This window comes from Bos taurus, chromosome 12 (genome assembly GCF_002263795.3).
Source record: "Bos taurus isolate L1 Dominette 01449 registration number 42190680 breed Hereford chromosome 12, ARS-UCD2.0, whole genome shotgun sequence".
In the NCBI taxonomy this organism is placed as follows: Eukaryota; Metazoa; Chordata; class Mammalia; order Artiodactyla; family Bovidae; genus Bos; species Bos taurus.
The window spans coordinates 34,102,679-34,122,405 of record NC_037339.1 but is presented as its reverse complement, the minus strand read 5'-3'; the positions used below and the strand labels follow the sequence as shown (position 1 = coordinate 34,122,405).

Below are 19,727 nucleotides of genomic sequence, written 5' to 3'. Positions count from 1 at the left end.
ATCTGCTGCTGCTGCTGCTAAGTCACTTCAGTCGTGTCCGACTCTGTGCGACCCCATAGATGGCAGCCCACCAGGCTCCCCTGTCCCTGGGATTCTCCAGGCAAGAGTACTGGAGTGGGGTGCCATTGCCTTCTCTGATACATAGAACAACACCCTATTTTTCTTTTTCTTCCTATTTTTCAAAGAGGTATCTAAGGACATGTGCTGAGCACGCTGGAGAGGAGAGGTTGCTTACAGGATGGGAGAGAAAGGTTCATGGGCGGGGACTGGGGATAAAGTAGAACAAAAGAATAAAATAAAACAAGAGACAGGTCTTCTACAGACGATTAGTGAACTTTGTACGACTAACGCATTCCTTAACTTCATGTCCAAAAAAAAAACAGCAACACAGTGGTGTCTACCTTATGGATAGATTCACTTGAAACAAGTCAAATCATCATGCCAGCCAGTACAATGGCGAGAGCATAATGGAGCACACAGAGTAACTGGTGTTTTCATTCATTTTTATGATCACAGTACTTAGCACAGCACCAAGGCTATAATAGGAAAAAATGAGTAAAACCAAATTTATTCCTCTTTATCTAGAACTAGGACTTTCCCTCCTTAACGTCCTGGGGGCTGGCAGATGACAGAGGGGGTGTTGGAGAACTGAAGGGGGGCGGCAAGGATGTTTCCAGGAGACACTAGGAGGGCTGCTGGAGCTGGCTATCCAGCCCTCAAGAGGCTGGTCTACTCTCTGGAGGGAGACAAGACTTAGAGACATGAGACCCGTCAATACAGCCCGCCAGAGCACAAAGCCAAGTGCAAAGCTGACCGGTGCCTTGGACCCTGAGCCCCACAGAAACCAGAAGACGACTCGGGCTCCTTGGCATGTGTTACATGGTACACAGTGCACAGTATACCAGTACGTGGTACATGGTACACGGTATATGGAAATGGTTCACGGTACATTGTACGAGCCACTTCCCAGTGTGATTGATGTTCTGTGACATCAAGGTCGTCGGCCAAGTCCCAGATCTAATTGCAAATTTGAGGGGCAGCTCCCCTCTGAGATGACATATGGCTCATCAGAGCTAATGGATCCCAGGGCCGACGGGGCTCAAATCCCCAGGTGCTGATGCACACGGCAACCCTGACTTCCCCTCCTGCCCGTCTCTGCATCTGCAGGGTGACAGTGGGCCTCTGGGGTATTTTACACAATTTGAGACAGCGAGGAGACATGCCACGGCAGTGAGGTGAGTGACTGGGGTCGAGCAGCACGTCTAATCCTTTACCTTAGTTTCTGATAAGGTACTTAATTAATCTCGTCACCGTCCATTTATCCCACAGCAGAAAGCTTTCCAATCTGCTGCAATGCCCCAAGTTGTTTGCTCATAACAACAAAACTTACCAGGGTGACTGACAGAATCTTATTCTAAGTGCTTGGCGTGCTGCGATTCATGGGGTCGCAAAGAGTCGGACACGACTGAGCGACTGATTTGATCTGATCAGTCAAAGGAGGGAGATGGGTAGAGGGCAGAGGTAAACTTGGTGCTAAAAGGGTTTTGGATTTAGATCCAAAACTTGAAGGTAAGGAACACAAGAAGCAAGATTTTCAGAATTCTCAATCTTCTTCAGTCTAGTGTTAATGAATATTTTAATTCAATTACTTCTATTTCTGGTGTCTTTTCTGTTTTGGAGACAGTGGTATCTATAGATCAATCCTGAAGCAAGAAAAGCTGATGGGTCTTTATCCAAACATCTTAGCATCTTCAGAGAGACGCTGGTTGGGATACAGGTTGATTTTGTGATTTATTAGAAACAGCCTGTGAACATCCCCAAGAAACACCATCCTCACCAGAGAGTCAGGAACAGGGAACAAGAGAGCACTGGCCTCCATGCCTGGTAGGAGGGACCTCCCCTCCGACCCTCAGGAGTTCCCCAGGATCAGACACCTGCAGGTCTTACTGAGTCTCAAGTCAGGATGATCGGCTAAACCTCCTAGACAAGACTCCCTGAGAATAATCAGCAACCAGGTCAGCAAAGAGAGTTCAGCCAGAGTCCTACAGATGGGAACGTCCAGACCAGGAACCCCTGCTTCTCTCTAACCCCTTCTGTATCATGAGGCCAGAGTGACCTTCTCACATCATAACTGGATCACGTCACCGCCTCCCCAACTCACCTCTTTTTAAAACCCTTCCACAGCCCCAGTGACCTTGGTATAAAGACAGAACCGCCCAGTGGGTCACAGGGCTTGGGCGGTCGGTCCTTGTCTGTACCTGCAGCCTCACATCACCCCACACAGTTTCTGCTTCTACACGTCTCACGCGTGCAGAGCACACCTGCATGCTTCCTCACGCCTCAAGATCTCTGCACACGATGTCCTCACTCTTCCATGGCCTCTACTCATCCTTCAGTTGTCCAGTAAATATCACTTCCTCCAAGAAGCCCTCCCCAGTTCTCTGGCTACATCAAACCCAATGACAGGCTCACAGCACTCAGCACCACACTCAGAGGACTTGCTAGTTGTAACTTTACACTTACTGGGTGTCAACAGGATTGGCTTTCCTACAGGATTGTAAACGCCAGAAGGCAGGGACTGTGTCTGTCAATTGTGTCCCCAGAATCCGGAGCAGTGAGGATACGGGAGGTATTTATTTATTTAACAATTGCCTTGATGGATGAATGAGCAAACCAGGGCTGAGACTGGATTTGGGGAAGAACTGGGAATGCTATGTAGCAGTCATAGGACTGTGGATTTAGGAATACACCTTCATAGACTAGGGCAACTGCTATTTCTAAGCACACCTTCCGGGAGATGGCGATATCGAACCGAGAAGGGGAGTGATTTACTTACTATGGTCTCCCACCCACTGGGCCCTGGCTGGAGCCTCACACGGGTCATTTCTGAGGCTGTGAGTGCCAGTCTGAAGGTGCGCTGGGCTAGAGTCTTGGCTGCATCACTTACCGGAAGTGATTATCTAGGCAAATCACCAAAGTGCTGGTTTCCTTTCCTCGTTTGTAAAACCGGGTCATAACAGCACTTACTTCAGACCGGGACTGTGAGGCGTGAGTGAGTGAACACAGAGTTCTCGCAATGATACTTCTCACATAGTAAACATGAAGAATATCACAGCTATTATTATCAACATCCCTGATTCAAACAGAAGGAAACTGGGGCTCAGAAATTTCCGTCAGATGGTTTAAGCCCCCACAGATCATAGAGGCTGATAAGACCTCAGACTGAGGTGTGTTGGTCCAAAGTCCTTGCTCTCAGGACCCTGTTGGCTGAGGCAGCACCAAGCCTCTGGGCTGAGTTTTGGTGTCTGCAGATGGGCTGGTGTGGACAGTGAGACCGGCAGCAAGCCGGGGTCCAGGTGGGCAGGCAGCCAGCACGGCTGCGGCCATAAGGGCCCAAACCCAGTCTAAGCCCCGGGACAAGGTGATGGGACCAGGAAGCACCACCAAAACTGACAGTGGCTAGGAGCAGCTTGCAGTTAGGAGGGCGTGGGCAAGGTGGTTGGGGACACGGAGCCAGGCCCTAGAGGTCATTGGGTCAAGGTTGGGATTCTCCCTGAGCCTGCAGTGGGTCTAGCCCCGTGGCAGGGGGACTATGGGAGCAACTGAGGGGTTAGAGAGTGATGGCCCCAGATCAGTGGCCACACAGCGGTGGGGCCACCTCCTGAGGCCTCAAGCTGAGGGTGAGTGGGGCGGGGAGGGCTGCAATCCTGATCCCCCGTATTGGAGTGGGCACTGCCCTTTGCTGGAGAAACAGCAGAGCGTTTGAAATCTGACGACACAGTACATCCCAGGCCTCACAATGCAAATCCACTTTCCACATTCTCTTCTTTTGTTTCAGTAAGAACATGCTTACTTGTCAAATCAAAAGTCCCAGTTTGGGCTCAGAAAATTTGGTCCCTGTAACTATGGTCCAGCTCTATTGTAAATTAAACCGGCTCTTGTGGACTGGAACTGGGATCCTAATTCTTATTTCTACCTCCTGTGGGAAAAGTCATTTGAAGTTCCAAAGAACTTTGGGGCAGTGCCTACCCACTGGAAAAATCCACTTTCTGTTATTAAGTTCAACTGTAATGACATTGTGTTCTTCCTCGACATAATTCCACTTTATCCACAAAGGATGGTACTTTAACAGAAAACAGCCATGGTGAAAACTGTGGCTTGACAAGGAACCCAGGGTCCCCTCAACAATGTCTGAATTAAAGGGAAAGAGTTTGCTGTTTTATAACTGGAAAGCTAATCGTTCTTAAGAGCAGAGCAAGGTTAACAGGGGTCACTGCCTTGATGGCCCACCAGGCAGCCAGTCCTTGAGAACCAGAGGGGTCTGGTCTACACATCAGGGGGACCGCACTTGAACTCTGCACTCAGCCTGCCTTCCGTTTGACATCTATTCCTCTTCTGGGGGGAAGCAACTTCCCTTTGATGAAGCGTGACCTCCTGGATTTTCCGATTTCTGATGAACAGAATTCTTCCCTCTGTGACCATTCCCCCAACTCCTGTCCCACTGAGTCACCCCTAGTCTTAGTTCTTGCTTTTACACTCACTGCAGCATCACCCCAAACTGTGAGCAACCAGGGTCACAAGACCATATATTACCTTCAGTTATAAAGCCCCAGGTTCTGCTGGTTTGTTTAAAAGTTCAGTTCAGTCACTCAGTCATATCCGACTCTTTGTGACTCCATGGACTGCAGCATGCCAGGCCTCCCTGTCCATCGCCAACTCCCGGAGTTTACTCAAACTCATGTCCATTTGAGTCGGTGATGCCATCCAACCATCTCATCCTCTGTCGTCCCCTTCACCTCCCGCCTTCAATCTTTCCCAGCATCAGAGTCCTTCCACATGTCAGTTCTTCCCATCTGGTGGCCTAAGTATTGGAGTCTAGGCTTCAGCATCAGTCCTTCCAATGAATATTCAGGACTGATTTCCTTTAGGATAGACTGGTTGGATCTCCTTGCAGTCCAAGGGACTCTCAAGGGTCTTCTCCAACATCACAGTTCAAAAGCATCAATTCTTCAGAGCTCAGACTTCTTTATAGTCCAACTTTCATATCCATACGTGACTACTGGAAAAACCATAGCTTTGACTAGAAAGACCTTTGTTGGCAAAGTAATGTCTCTGCTTTTTAATATGCTGTCTAGATTGGTCATAACTTTCCTCCCAAGTAGCAAGCATCTTTTAATTTCATGGCTGCAGTCATCATCTGCAGTGATTTTGGAGTCCCCCCAAATAAAGTCTGTCACTGTTTCCCCTGTTTCCCCATCTATTTGCCATAAAAGGATGGGACCAGACACCATGATCTTAGTTTTCTGAATCCTGAGCTTTAAGCCAACTTTTTCACTCTCCTCTTTCACTTTCATCAAGAGGCTCTTTAGTTCTTCTTCACTTTCTGCTATAAGGGTGGTATCATCTGCATATCTGAGGTTATTGATATTTCTCCCAGCAATCTTGATTCCAGCTTGTGCTTCATCCAGCCCAGCATTTCTCATAATGTACTCTGCATATAAGTTAATAAGTAGGGTGACAATATATAGCCTTGATGAACTCCTTTTCCGATTTGAAAACAGTCTGTTGTTTCATGTCCAGTTCTAACTGTTGCTTCCTGACCTGCATACAGATTTCTCAAGAGGCAGGTCAGGTGGTCTGGTATTCCCATCTCTTTAACAATTTCCACAGTTTGTTGTGATCCACACAGCCAAAGGCTTTGGCATAGTCAATAAAGCAGAAATAGATGTTTTTCTGGAACTCTTGCTTTTTCCATGATCCAACAGATGTTGGCAATTTGATCTCTGGTTCCTCTGCCTTTTCTAAAACCAGCTTGAACATCTGGAAGTTCACAGTTCATGTACTATTGAAGCCTGGCTTGGAGAATTTTGAGCACTACTTTACTAGCATGTGAGATGAGTGCAATTGTACGGTAGTTTGAGCATTCTTTGGCATTGCCTTTCTTTGGGATTGGAATGAAATCTGACCTTTCCCAGTCCTGTGGCCACTGCTGAGTTTTCCAAATTTGCTGGCATATTGAGTGTAGCACTTTCACAGCATCATCTTTCAGAATTTGAAATAGCTCAACTGGAATTCCATCACCTCCACTAGCTTTGCTCAGAGTAATGCTTCCCAAGTCCCACTTGACTTCACATTCCAAGATGTCTGGCTCTAGGTAAGTGATCACACCATTGTGATTATCTGGGTCATGAAGATCTTTTTTGCATAGTTCTGCATATTCTTGCCACCTCTTCTTAATATCTTCTGCTTCTGTTAGGTCCATACCATTTCTGTCCTTTATTGTGCCCAGCTTTGCAAGAAATGTTCCCTTGGTATCTCTAATTTTCTTGAAGAGATCTCTAGTCTTTCCCATTCTATTGTTTTCTTCTATTTCTTTGCACTGATCACTGAGGAAGGCTTTCTTATCTCTCCTTGCTAGTCTTTGGAACTCTGCATTCAAATGGGTATATCTTTCCTTTTCTCCTTTGATTTTCACTTCTCTTCTTTTCACAGCTGTTTGTAAGGCTTCCTCAGACAGCCATTTTGCTTTTTTGCATTTCTTTTTCTTGGGGATGGTCTTGATCCTTGCCTCCTGTACAATGTCCCGAACCTCCGTCCATAGTTCTTCAGGCACTCTGTCTGTCAGATCTAGTCCCTTAAATCTATTTTTCACTTCCACTGTATAATCGTAAGGGATTTGATTTAGGTCATACCTGAATGGTCCAGTGGTTTTCCCTACTTTCTTCAATTTCAGTCTGAATTTGGCAATAAGGAGTTCATGATCTGAGCCACAGTCAGCTCCTGGTCTTGTTTTTGCTGACTGTATAGAGATTCTCTATCTTTGGCTGCAAGGAATATAATCAATCTGATTTTGGTATCAAACATCTGCTGATGGACATATGTAGAATCTTCGCTTGTGTTGTTGGAAGAGGGTGTTTGCTATGACCAGTGTGTTCTTTTGGTAAAACTCTATTAGCCTTTGCCCAGTCTCATTCTGTACTCCAAGGCCAAATTTGCTTGTTACTCCAGGTATTTCTTGACTTTTGCATTCCAGTCCCCTATAATGGAAAGGACATCTTTTTTGGGTGTTAGTTCTAGAAGGTCTTGTAAGTTTTCATAGAACCCTTCAACTTCAGCTTCTTCAGCATTGCGGGTCAGGGCATAGACTTGGATTACTGTGATACTGAATGGTTTGCCTTGGAAACGAACAGAGATCATTCTGTCATTTTCGAGATTTCATCCAAGTACTTCATTTCGAACTCTTTTGTTGACTATGATGGCTATTCCATTTCTTCTAAGGGATTCTTGCCCACAGTAATAGATACAATGGTCATCTGAGTTAAATTCACCAATTCCAGTCCATTTTAATTCACTGATTCCTAAAATGTTGATGGTGGCCTTACACGGCATGGCTCATAGTTTCATTGAATTAGACAAGGCTGTGATCCATGTGATCAGATTGGTTAGTTTTCTGTGATTGTGGTTTTCAGTCTGTCTGCCCTCTGATGGAGAAGGATAAGAGGCTTATGGAAGCTTCTTCTTTTTTTTTTTCTTTTGCATTTATGAATACTTTATTCAAAAAGTCTTCCCCAAATAAGGGAGTTCTAATTGATGCATTGTTTGTTGTTTACTCGCTCAGTCATGTCCAATTCTTTTGTGACCCCATAAACTATAGCCCAACAGGCTCCTCTGTCCATGGGATTTTTCCAGTAAGAATATTAGAGTGGGTTGCCATTTCCTTCTCCTCATGGAAGCTTCTTGATGGAAGAGATTGACTGAGGTTTGTTTATATATATATACACATATTCTCTATTAACAAAGAGCTTTGTTTCACCTTTTGCACAAATGATATTGTAACACGAATAAAGACACAAAAACATAACATCCATAAACTCAACTTTTCTTTGGAACACCCACCTCCCCTGCAGACCTGGATGTAACTGGCCTTCACGTATTGCTCAGGGATGGAGCACCCACATGGCCCGAGACGGTCATTCTACCCATGAGAAGTTTGCTCTGCACAGTTTATAATCAGTGTGGCCATTGTATTTCATGAAACTCTAATGAGGAAAATGGGACAGATTATTCCCAATGGGACAGACCTACTCCTCGCCTGTGAAGCAGGCAAGCTTCGCACTGTGTTCATTGCCAACTCCTTATGTTTCTGTTCTGGGCGTGATACCAAAACCGATATTGATAGAACACCTGGATTCCTAGCCCTGACTTACAGTGTAAAACCCTAATTGCTAATGTATTGGGGTCCTAATTTTCTACCTCGCTGCATTAACTACAGTTCAGTTACACACCATGTCTGTGCCAGTTCACAAATCACTAAAACACATAACATTCTAGGATTCTGCTCTTGTGCTTGGGGATCTCTGAGAACTTTCCAGAAAGAAAAATGTACATCAGTGGTGCTTATTATCTTAATGAATTCCAGAGTAAACATTTGCTCTATTTTACACATAGAAAAACACGTTTGTATGAGACAGAAAAAGCTCATGGTCAGCTTTGTTTGGACAGCTAGACAGGGTCAGGAGGGCTTAGAGTAAATGTAGTGTTTGCTGCCATATTATTTCTTAGTTTTAGGTACTTTTTTCTATTCTAGATCCTAATTTTTCAATAGAAAGTCTTTCCTCCGCAGGGAAAGCTTCTTTTTCTCAGGGAGAGGATGTCAATTAAGGGAGAAAGAAAGGTGGTAAATGACTGTGAGGGCCTGCTTCCCTTCCCATCCGGCAGTGACCTGTGAGACCCGGAGCAGCCCCGGGATCAGCAGCAGAGCCGAGAGGCTGCCGTCCAGGAAACCTCCTGCAGGCAAGATGAAAACCTTCACTCATTTCAACTCCTGCTGAAATTACAGACAGTCTCCACGTTTCTTTGAACTAAATACTTAACTTTTACAAAGCTGGATAAACAACTTTGTCATGACTTTTCCAATTCCATAAAGTAGAAACGATGCCAGCATCACAGCTAATCTGATCAGCAAACTCTGGTATCAGAATATCACGCGGTCATTAGAAACTGGAGAATATTTTAGCCATTATACTTAACTCTTGAGTTGATTTAGCCTCAATTTAGAATTGAGTTTAAACTGGCTCAATGAGAAGAGTTCTCCTTTATTAACATTTGTTTTCCTTTCAATTATGTTATTGTAAGATTCAATGGCACCCCACTCCAGTACTCTTGCCTGGAAAATCCATGGACGGAGGAGCCTGGTAGGCTGCAGTCCATGGGGTTGAGAAGAGTCAGACACGACCGAGTGACTTCACTTTCACTTTTCTCTTTCATGCATTGGAGAAGGAAATGGCAACCCACTCCAGTGTTCTTGCCTGGAGAATCCCAGAGACAGGGGAGCCTGGTGGGCTGCCGTCTATGGGGTCACACAGAGTCGGACACGACTGAAGTGACTTAGCAGCAGCAGCAAGATTCTAAGTTGCCAGAGATCCACTTATGGTCCATCTGTTGTCTTCCATTTAGTGACTCTGCACCTACAATTTTCTAATCAAAGTCCTAGTGCTCGGGTGTAAACAGTAGGAAACAAGCACAGGCTTATCCTTTCATGGAGCTTACATTTAATCAGGAGACTGGTGGTGAACAGAAAGTTGAAGAATGGTAAAAAGGTAGGGAGTAAAAAGGTCTAGGCAAGGATTTAATACAGGGGCAGCGATGAAGAATAACCTCACAGTCAGGAAAGGTCTTAAACTCAGGTGTAAATGGCAAGAAGGAATCAGCTGTCAGACAGAGGGCAGAAGGATGCATCCCAAATCAGGAGCAGCCCACAGAGCAACGGTCACCATGACGCTGTGAGGAAGGGACCATTGCCTGCGGCAGTGCGTTCAGAGTCAGAGGCAGCAGACCGAAGGATCTCGACTCACAGCCAGGCTGGGGCACTTGAACCTCAGTTTCGTTGCCAGATTCAAGCAGCCAGGACCAAGTTCCCTTACACTCATGAGGCTTCTTTCCCTCCATACATGGTTTTTATTACTCACTTAATGCAACACAGCATCGGTGCTGAATAGCATGATTACCTGCAGAACCTCAACACGAACTATCGGTACATGTCTGCACACCAAGCTCAGAACGGAGGTCTATTACACTGAAAGCAAAACCAAGCGCCTCAAGAATAAAGGTAAAACCTGGGACTGAACACTGCAATAAATCAGAAGTGGAGCCTCATGTTCATACTCAACTCTTTCCAGATGAAAAGAAGTATTACCACAACACATCTCACTGTGCTCATTTATATATAAAACACATTTCACACATCACAAAAGACCTTCCATTATAATGCACCAGTGATATTCCCAGACGAGCATCGGCGACACATCCTCTCTCTCCTGGTTGCTATCGTGTAACACTATAGACGATGCACTGTGCAGTTCCTGCTGGTACGATATGGATAATAATAGTGCCCAACTCATAGGCTGGCTGCCAGGTTTAAAGGGATTCATATATGTCAGAGCAGTATCTTACATAGACAGTGCTGTATAAGGGATAGCCATTATTTTTAGTATTAAAATATTAGTATATACACCACGTTCACAGTAGCTAGAAGGTGGAAGCAACCTAGACGTCCACTGATGGATGACTGGATAAACAGAATGTGTGTGTCCAGACAATGGTGCAGCCACAATGGAGAACCGTATGGAGGCTCCTCAGAAACCTAAATGCACAGCTACCATGTGAGCCAGAAATTCCACTTCTGGGCATGTAGCCAGACAAAACTCTAATCCAAAAAGATACATGAACCCCAGTGTTCACAGCAGCATCATTCCCGATAGCCAAGACACAGAGACAACCTCAACACCCATCGACAGAGGAATGGATAAAGAAGACGTGGTGCAGGAGTACAGTGAAATACTGCTGGGTCATAAAAAACAAAATGCCATTTGTAGCAACATGGATGCACTTAGAGATCATCCTACTGTGAAATGAAGAACATCAGAAAGAGAAAGACAAATACCATACGAAACCACTTGCCTGTAGAATCTAAAATATGACAAATGAACCTATCTATGAAACAGAAGCAGACTCACAGACACAGAGAACACACTTATGGTTGCCAAGGCGGGTGGGGTGGGGGAGGGATGGACTGGGAGTTTGAGATGAGCAGACGCAAGCTGTTATATACAGGATGGATAAACAACAAGGTCCTACTGTGCAGCACAGAGAACTGTATTCAATATCCTGTGATAAAGCATCATGGAAAAGAATTTGAAAAACAATATATATGTGTGTAACTGAGTCACCTTGCTGTACAGCAGAAATTAACACAGTATTGTAAATCAACTATATTTCAATTTTAAAAGAAGAAATATACTGTAGCCATGAAATAAGAATAGGATACATTTTTTTAAAGAAAGAAACCATTTGAGAATATAAAAAATGCTTTACAATTGGTAGTAAAAAAAGAAAAAGGCTGAGTTTTCAGTTTCCAGACTAAACCAAGTCTGGAATTTGGGAGATGGTTTGGTTTGGACGTGGGAGCTGGGGAGCCATTTGTGCGTCGGGCTTAGTGATGGATGAGACAGTCAAGGATGAAAGCCTGGGTGACGCTTAAAGAAGATGGTGAAAGAAAAAGAGCCAGTGACAGACACTGAGGAGGAGGCATCGAAGGCTGGAGAAGAACCTGGACCAAAGGGAGGCCAGGGGAGAAGACTTCTGAGCTGCCAAGAGCATCATGGCACAGAGGGGTGTGGAGAGGGAGAAAGAAGGGTCTCTGGTTTCACACACAGACCCCTGGCAACATTCCAGCAGGTGGTTTTAACAGAAGCTCGGGAACGGGAGCCAGACGCAGTGGACTGAACTGTGCAGGAGTGGGAGGTTCGGGGGGCGGGGCACGGTCTACACGACCCTGTGATGACGTCTGTTTGTCAACCGAGTGGGGACACCACAGGAGCCCTGACGTAACAGGGCAGCTGACATCTGCCCCAGGGACACCCATGGCGGAGCTGGACCTGCGAGGGGGCTGGTCTGAGCACCCATCACGCTGTGCCAGGCCACACACAGGCTCGGTCGTCAATTCCCTTTCTGCGTCTCCCTTCATCTTATCCACTATCTTTCCAAGGCTTCATTCAATTTATCCAGGCATGAAGATTCTAAGACCGTCTCAATCCAGAATAGTTCTGAAAAAGGGTACTTGCTTAAACAAGGACAATGGTTTTTGACAGTGGTTCAGGGACTTTAAAAAAAAATAAATTTGCATCAGTGACTCTAGATGTTTTGTTTTGTTATTTTTCTAGGGTTAGTCACGGCTGCTGCTTGTGCTTCTGAGAAAACATTTACCATGTGACAAAGAATAACTTTTTCCCTCACATACTTCTGTGTTCAACTTTAGTTTCTGCAGTTCACTCTTAGTATCCTTGATTGGATATGCATACTTCTTTTATTTTCTATAAACAAAATGAGAAAAGGACATATGAGTTGAATCATTAATATAGCAGGCACATGTTGCCAACTAACTCTGCCAACAAAATCAATAACATGCTGCAACCAGCTGCAGATCCTCATTTCTTTAAGTCCTCTGGCTACTGGAGCCCCAAGGACAGCTGTTAATAAAGTGAGCACAGACAGGACCCTTTTGCTCAAAAATTCTTTAAAGCCTCACAGTGTTAAAACTTTTGCCAACACAAAAACAGAGCCAACAGTCTTCTGGAAAGATGGCAAAGTGGGTGATAATGCCAAGAACCTCCTCCTCACTCCTGCTGTCACACACGGGGCAACAAAACATGTCAGCAGCAAGGATACTGTCTTGGACATAAACCCGACCCAGCACGGTGCCTGCTCAGGTGCACGGGGATGAGCTCCAGACCACCGAGTCAGACCAAGGTTCACATCCTGGTTCCATCTTAAAGAAGCAATTGGGCACGTGGGGTGAGGCCATGCCGTGCTCAGTTGAGTCCGACTCTTTGCGACCCCATGGACTGTAGCCCACCAGGCTCTGTCCATGGGATTCTCCAGGCATGAATACTGGAGTGGGTTGCCATGCCCTCCTCCAGGGCATCTTCCTGACCCAGGGATCAAACCCACGTCTCCTTGCATTGGCATGCAGATTCTTCACCACTGGGCCACCTGGGAAGCCAGTGGGGTGAGGCACTTCCGTCCTACGGCTTAGGACTCTGGGGAATCATACCTACTTCACAGACTTCTTATGAAGACTGAACATGGCAGCACAGGCACAAGCTTTCTCTAGAGCCCTGCGCAGTAGCAGCAGTGGCATTACTGTTATTGTCCTCGGGTATGTCCACTGAAGCTCTCCAGAGAAGACTGAAATCTGGCTATTGTTGCATCGCTTCTGCCGTCTGCCTTCCCGCCCTCCATCCCACGTATCTAGGTGAGCTCTAGGCTCCTGTGAGGCTCTGGATACGCAGACTTCCTTCTAGAAAGGAATGATTCTGCCACGTGCAGGCAGTTCACAAGGGGGTGAGGCACTGGTTGAAAACCCCACATGATACCATGCATTTCTAGAGTGAATCCTATCCTCTCATCACTAAGGAGGTAGTATCTTCAGCCAGGTGTGGCTTTCCTGCCCCTGGCCTGGGAGGATGTTCTATTTCCCCGATATCCAGTTCTGTGTTACCTGCTCACACTCCTCCATACTCACGCTGCTCTGAACGGTCAGGGGAGCTCTGTGTGGTTTACTGGGCTGAGACTTGCTTCAGGGCTACAGGGGACATTATTCCCAGAGCTCCAGTCTCACTTCCTTCTCTCTGTCTCCGCACAGATCTGGGGGTGGGGATGGAATCCAGGGAGACTGGCCATCCTCCAGTGCCCTCTATTGTCTCCCACCCCACCCCACCCGCATCTGCTCTGGAGCTCGGCACATGGAGAATCTCGGACATCACCCCTGACTACACAGCCACCTCGGGGCCTGATCGCCTCCTAAAAAAGTTCTTTCCTGCACAGCTGTCATTGAATATGTTTTATGTCCTGTGTGCATTATTGGATAACCCACGGAGAGGTATAGCATCCCGGAGTTTTACTACTGAATGATTAGCTTTGTCAATCGTGAAGTTATATAATATGATGAAGTTCTGCAATACAACGCAGGGGTCAGTAGTGCCGGGGCAGGACCACAAGAGCCCAGATCAGGACGCTCTTAGGTGCTCCTGGCTGAAGGCTGGCTTGGTTTTCCTTCTTTGTTTCCCCTGGTGCCCACAGGGCCCCATCATTCCATGTCTTCCCGTACATGTCTGTCTTCTCTGCTGACATGACCTTCAAGATGGGATGGACAAGGTCTGTTTCACTCACGACTTTCTCACCAGCATTTCTCCAGTACCTGGTCTGAAGTGCTGGCTGGTATTGGACAGACAGATGGATGGATGGATGGATGGGTAGATGGATGGTTGAATGGATGGATGGATGTCCTGCGATTCAGCATGGTGTCTAGGGTGGGGAATACACTATGGGGTCTGATGTGGGGGCCTAGGGATCACTCTGCCCTGGCATAACTGACTCCACAAAGAGATGCTGGGATCATCAGAAAGGGATCTTAGGTAAATAATTCTCTACTTTGGTAAAACTGGCAAAGATAGTACAGGGGTTTCCTGTGCGTCCCTTACCCACCATCCCCTCTTGTTGGCACCCCACTGTCAAGGGCACTTGTCACGACTACATGACCGAGGTGGGTGCCAGCTGTGACCAGAGCCCAAATATCCTCTGATTTGGGATAGTTTCTTGGGCTTTTCTTATTTTTCATGACAGTTTTTAAAAAGAATTGTATGGAGAAGGAAATGGCAACCCACTCCAGTAATCTTGCCTGGGAAATCCCATGGACAGAGGAACCTGGTGGGCAAAGAGTCAGACACTGAGGGAGGGGCAGGCGCTTGCTAGAGGCCCCAGAGCTTTTGATGGCAGAGCCAGCACTGTGGCTGAGGACTCCTGGCTCCCAGGCCTCTCTCACCAGATAGGAGCGTGGAAAACTAGTCTAAAATATGCCTGAGGGCTTTCCTGGTGGCTCAGTGGTAAAGAATCACCCCCCTGCCAAAGCAGGGGACGTGAGTTCCACCCCTGGTCTGGGAAGGCCACACGTGGCAGAGCAGCTGAGCCCATGCATCACAGCCACTGGGCCAGGGCTCTCGAGCCGGGAGCCGCAGAACTGAGGTCTGTGGGCACCAGATCCCATGCTCCGCAACAAGAGGAGCCACAGCTAGAGAAAAGCCCACGCAGCATGAAGACCGTGCACAACCGTAAATAAAATCATTAAAAAAAAAAAAAAAAAAAAAGAATTGTGAAGTACTTTATAGAAATTTCCTCCAATTTGAGTTTGTCTGATGCTTTTCTCATTATTAGACCGGGCTTGGATCTGGGAGAATTCTCGCATTAGAGGTACACACATCCTCAAGACATCACTGGTGACATCAGCCGTCCTCCCCTGACTCAGGCGGCACTGCCAGGTTTCTCCGCTGTGAGTTACTCTTTTCCTTTTGATTTAATTGCAATGCTTTATATCCAAATGTCATTCAGTCACTAAATCATAAGATGCGGGCTTGATGGAACCACGAGACACGAGCCATTTTCAGCAGTTTTTGTTGCTTTTATGCTGATGTGCTGTGAGCTTGAGAACTTATTCAGTTTTCTGGGACAGAAAACTAGGCTGACTCACAGAAGACGTCTGGAGGTGGGCCCGGTGCAGCCGACAAGCAGGTGCAGGAGAGACCAGGAGAGGAAGTGCCGGGAGGGTGGAGGTCGTGACGGAGGAGTGGAGACCCTCAGGTGGAGCAGCTCCGGGTGCGGCCACGGGAGGCCCTGGGAGTGGAGGCAGGGCCACCTGGGATGTCAGGAAGGGTTCCAGATGCTGGGATGTGGGCCGTGGGAGGGGGTGACGGCGACACCAATTAAGGTCAGCAATAAAGAGGGGCAGGCAGCTTCCTGACCCCACAACAGGCCATGGGGAGTGGGTTTCTGTTCTGATTTGGTTTACAAAATGTGAAACTGAAGTCAAGGATGCTGACCCCTCTTCCTGCCGCCGAGGTTCAGGGGGCTTTGGGGCAGCGTGCTCCTGGGTGACAGCTGGGGTCCAGTCCAGGCGAGGAGGTGGGGGAGCACCTAGTGGTGATGTAGGCACTGTGTCTTCCTGCAGCCGGAGTACAGAGGGCAGGACAGATGGCCCAGGAGGGAGGCACCTGGGCGCTGGGCCGGTGAAGAGGAAGTTCAGATCAGCTCAGGGTCAAGACAAGAGGAGAGCAGTAAGCCAAAGGGCTGGTATCTTGGGCTCAAGTCCAGAGTGACTGCGGCTCATGGGCTCATCCCATGAATATTTATTGGGTGCCTCTTTTGCGCCTCATGGTGGCTTGGCAACAAGGATGCAGACATGACCAGCACAAAGTCCCTACCACGTGGAACTGCCTTCACCTGTCTTGCCAGACACTCGGAGCAACGTGCTTATTCTCAGCTTCACTTACCTTCTAGAACAAAGCCATCAAAACACACAGGCATAGGTAATGATCTTTTAAGCACCGAGTATGCACAACTCAGAAGATGAGTCACTAAGAGAAGCCAGCTTTCCATTCACTCAGGTACACGCGTGTATAGGTATCCTCCACCTGCATCCAGACATTCCTGGCTCTGAGTGGACAACAGTGAGTGACCAGATAACACCGCCACCTCCACAGAGCTGATGCACAGGGCAGGAGGACAGGGTGCCACAGGAGGGCGTGGGAGGAGGACACAGAGGGAAGCCTGCACCTGCCACTTCAATTCTAAAGGTGTCTGCACCTTAAGCGTAAAATAATCCATGATAACTCTCCCTTTGTTGATGTATTCATGTTTGAAAAATCCTTGTAAATTCCTACATCGTGGTCCACACGATAATCCATTCCTGAAAGGGTTCTGGTTCCCAGCCAGGTTTCAAATAAGCCATGAAGAAACTGAAGGGATTGTTTTGGTCTTTTTAAAAAATTCTTGTCTGGGTCTGGACGGCTGAGTCACCAGCCCCCAGATATTACAAACACGAGACCAAAGCATTGCCCTAATCGTGTCTGCTGGGCTCCAGAGCTCCCAGGCAAGACCAAGCCGGCAGAAGGGTGACGGCAGGCAGGGGCCTCCCCTGGTCTCTCGGGGACATCAGCCCTGCAGGTGTGTGCTCCTCGACACCTGGTGGCCGTGGAGAGAAGTACCTGCTCCCGCCACCCTACAGCAAGCAGGTCCAGTGGGCGCTCAGGTGGCAAGCTGGCTGACCCTCCTCATGAGCCCAGGGTGGAAACTGCCCAGTCTCACGGCCCCAGTGAGTGGAGTTGGGGCTTGGTCTCACAGATCATTTCTACCTGGACACTAACATGCAGCGGGTCCAGGCAAATCACCCACGAACCGTGAGTGCTGAGAGGAGTTCCAGCGGCTCATGGTTCACTAGGCATTTACATCTAATTGCAGTGACTTTCCAAATTCTATCCTTCATCTTTTATCACTCCTGGCACTGTTTTAGAAAGAAAAGAAAACACAATTAAAACTTACAGTCCAGCCTCAAAGAAAAACAGGTCAAGACAGTCTTGGGAGGAAGCGTCTCAGGTAGGGCCCTAGCTTTGAAACCCTCTGCAAACTTAACTCACACAAGACCTTTTCGGCATTTCATGATAATAAAATGCAAGTGAGCAAAACGTTTTTGCTCCTCAAACACTTCATGTTGTATATCTAAAATGAAAATATCACAGAGGTAAAGAACTTTGTGCTGTAGATACATACAGGTTTTATGAACTGAAAACAAGATGCTAAACGAGACAAGAGATTTGTTATTTTTTAGCCTAAAGAGCAGCAAGGGAGGCAGAAAATTCAAAGGAATTAGGAATCAGAGCTGTTAAACCAAGTAGAAGGAAAAAAAAAAATCAAAAGCCAAGGTTCTTATTCCCAAAATATCCCTACAGGAAGCTCAGTGGAACAATTTTCCGTGGAAAACAGGAGGCATGTCTCATAAATAAAGAGGTGGGCAGGGCTGTGAGTCAAACAGGGAATGCGGGTGGAGGAGGGGAGGCCACCAGGCAGGCTCCCAGTGCGGGCCTCCCGACTTGAAAAGTGGGGGGTGAAGGGTCCAAGGCCAAGATGCTGAATATTTATGTTCTTCTTATAAAATGTGTCTTTCATAGAGAAATTAGTCACATTCTACGTGTCCAAAGAGGCCCTCATACTAAGATTCTCTTACACCATCCATCTCCCCTTGTCATCAGGCTGGTGTCCATGGAGACCGGTTCTCAGTTGGAAATGGGGGAGTCAGGCAGAGATGCTCTGCTGGGGAGTCCTAGCAACCCGCCTGGAACATTTGTTTCTCACATGACGGATTGAAAGTACACACACACACACGCACACACACACACACACACACAAACTGCACCGATAGGAAGAACTCTTACTGAGGTAAAGGTTCATTCTGAATTTAAATGTAAGATCTTTTCTTAATGACAACCAAGGAACAAAAATGTCAGCATCAGACTGTGCCACTGGGCCCCCAAGAGACTTTGGCGTCAGGCCTGGCCCTCCTGTCCTTCCACTGGGAGTTGTGCAGAGAGCACAGACCCGAGGGGCCCTGAGGCCCAGCACAGATGGGTCAGTGTGCCAAAGCCCAGCTCTGCCTATAGCCATCGGGGCTCCTCACCAACCAGGCATGTTTCCATCCATTCGTGGGGAGAGGAGACAGTGGGGGAGAGAACATGGCACAGGGGACCCAGGGACCCAGAGATGCACGGTAGGGGCTGGACCGGGGTGAGGGGGGCTGGGCAATTGCTGTCTGCCCCCCTCAGCACCCCCAACTCCGGTTCTGGAGAACCAACCACCACAGGTTTGTTCCTATGATTCTGGCGGCGCCGCCCCGCCGCATCCAGTCCCGACCCTCTTCTCACTGCCTGCCCCTGAAGCTGCTGCCTTTCTTAAGGTTCAGCTCAGAGATCTCCCCCCTTAAGGAGCCTCATCTCTCCTCTCCTCGTCCCTGGACCCCTGACAGGGACCGTTCTCTCCTCAGGACTCCATGTACGCAGCCAGCGGACACAGCATTACTCACGACTTCCTTCTACTGACCCCCTTCCCAAAGTCAACCTCTCCCTCCGTCTCTGACATGTTAATGTGCCTCCCAGGACCCCCCGAGTCCCACTCCTAGGCATCCTCCAGGAGCCGCCAGCAGGAAGCGAGGGGTGTGAACTGGAGCAAGCCTCTGTTGGTCGCACCTGGTGAGGCTGGTCAGAGCCTGCATGGGTGAGTGGGCAGCCACGGTGGGAAGGGGACCAGGTAGGCTGCGTGGAGGCTGCCCGTGAGGGGTGTTGGTGCCACAGGACAGGCTGCACCTGGAGTGCGTGGAGCTGGGGAATCGTGACAGGTGTCATTGGGATCACTGGACAGACCTGGCACAGGAGTGTGTAGGATGGGGTGGTGTGGGGTGCACAGGATCAGATTTGGGGCCTGAGGATCTTTCCATCTCTTCCAGGATGAGGTCATCCACCCACAACGTCAAGATGAAGACAGGAGCTCCTGATGATTGCAGACACAGCCCGTCCTCCGGACTGGAAATTGTGGGTCACGTCCTCTTGGCAGGTTGCAGGGACCCTGTGACAAGGTGCGTGTGTGTGGGAGAAGGCAGGGGAGAAGCTGTGGGGGTAGGGCCAGAGTGCGCCCCTCAGGTCATAACTCTCGCTCTCACCGATATCAAGGAAATGCAGAGCAGAGGCTTTCCCACCACAACCCAGCTAGTCCCCAGCAGGTCTGGATCTAGAGCTCAGCTTAACTCACAAGCCTCTCACCCAGAAGACAGTGGTGGGGAAAACTCTCAA

At 47.9% G+C, this 19,727-nt stretch overlaps 1 protein-coding gene and 1 long non-coding RNA gene across 3 annotated transcripts in view; one reads left to right on the top strand and one right to left on the bottom strand.

The window, feature by feature from the left end:
- SPATA13 (spermatogenesis associated 13) overlaps positions 1 to 19,727 on the bottom strand; it is a 290,432-nt gene that overhangs the window by 169,117 nt on the left and 101,588 nt on the right. The gene's annotated exons all lie outside the window — the stretch shown is intronic.
- Positions 12,875 to 19,510, top strand: LOC132346768 (uncharacterized). Its single transcript, XR_009496717.1, has 4 exons — positions 12,875 to 13,939; positions 15,271 to 15,385; positions 18,926 to 19,155; positions 19,385 to 19,510. It is a non-coding gene; the product is annotated as an uncharacterized lncRNA (long non-coding RNA).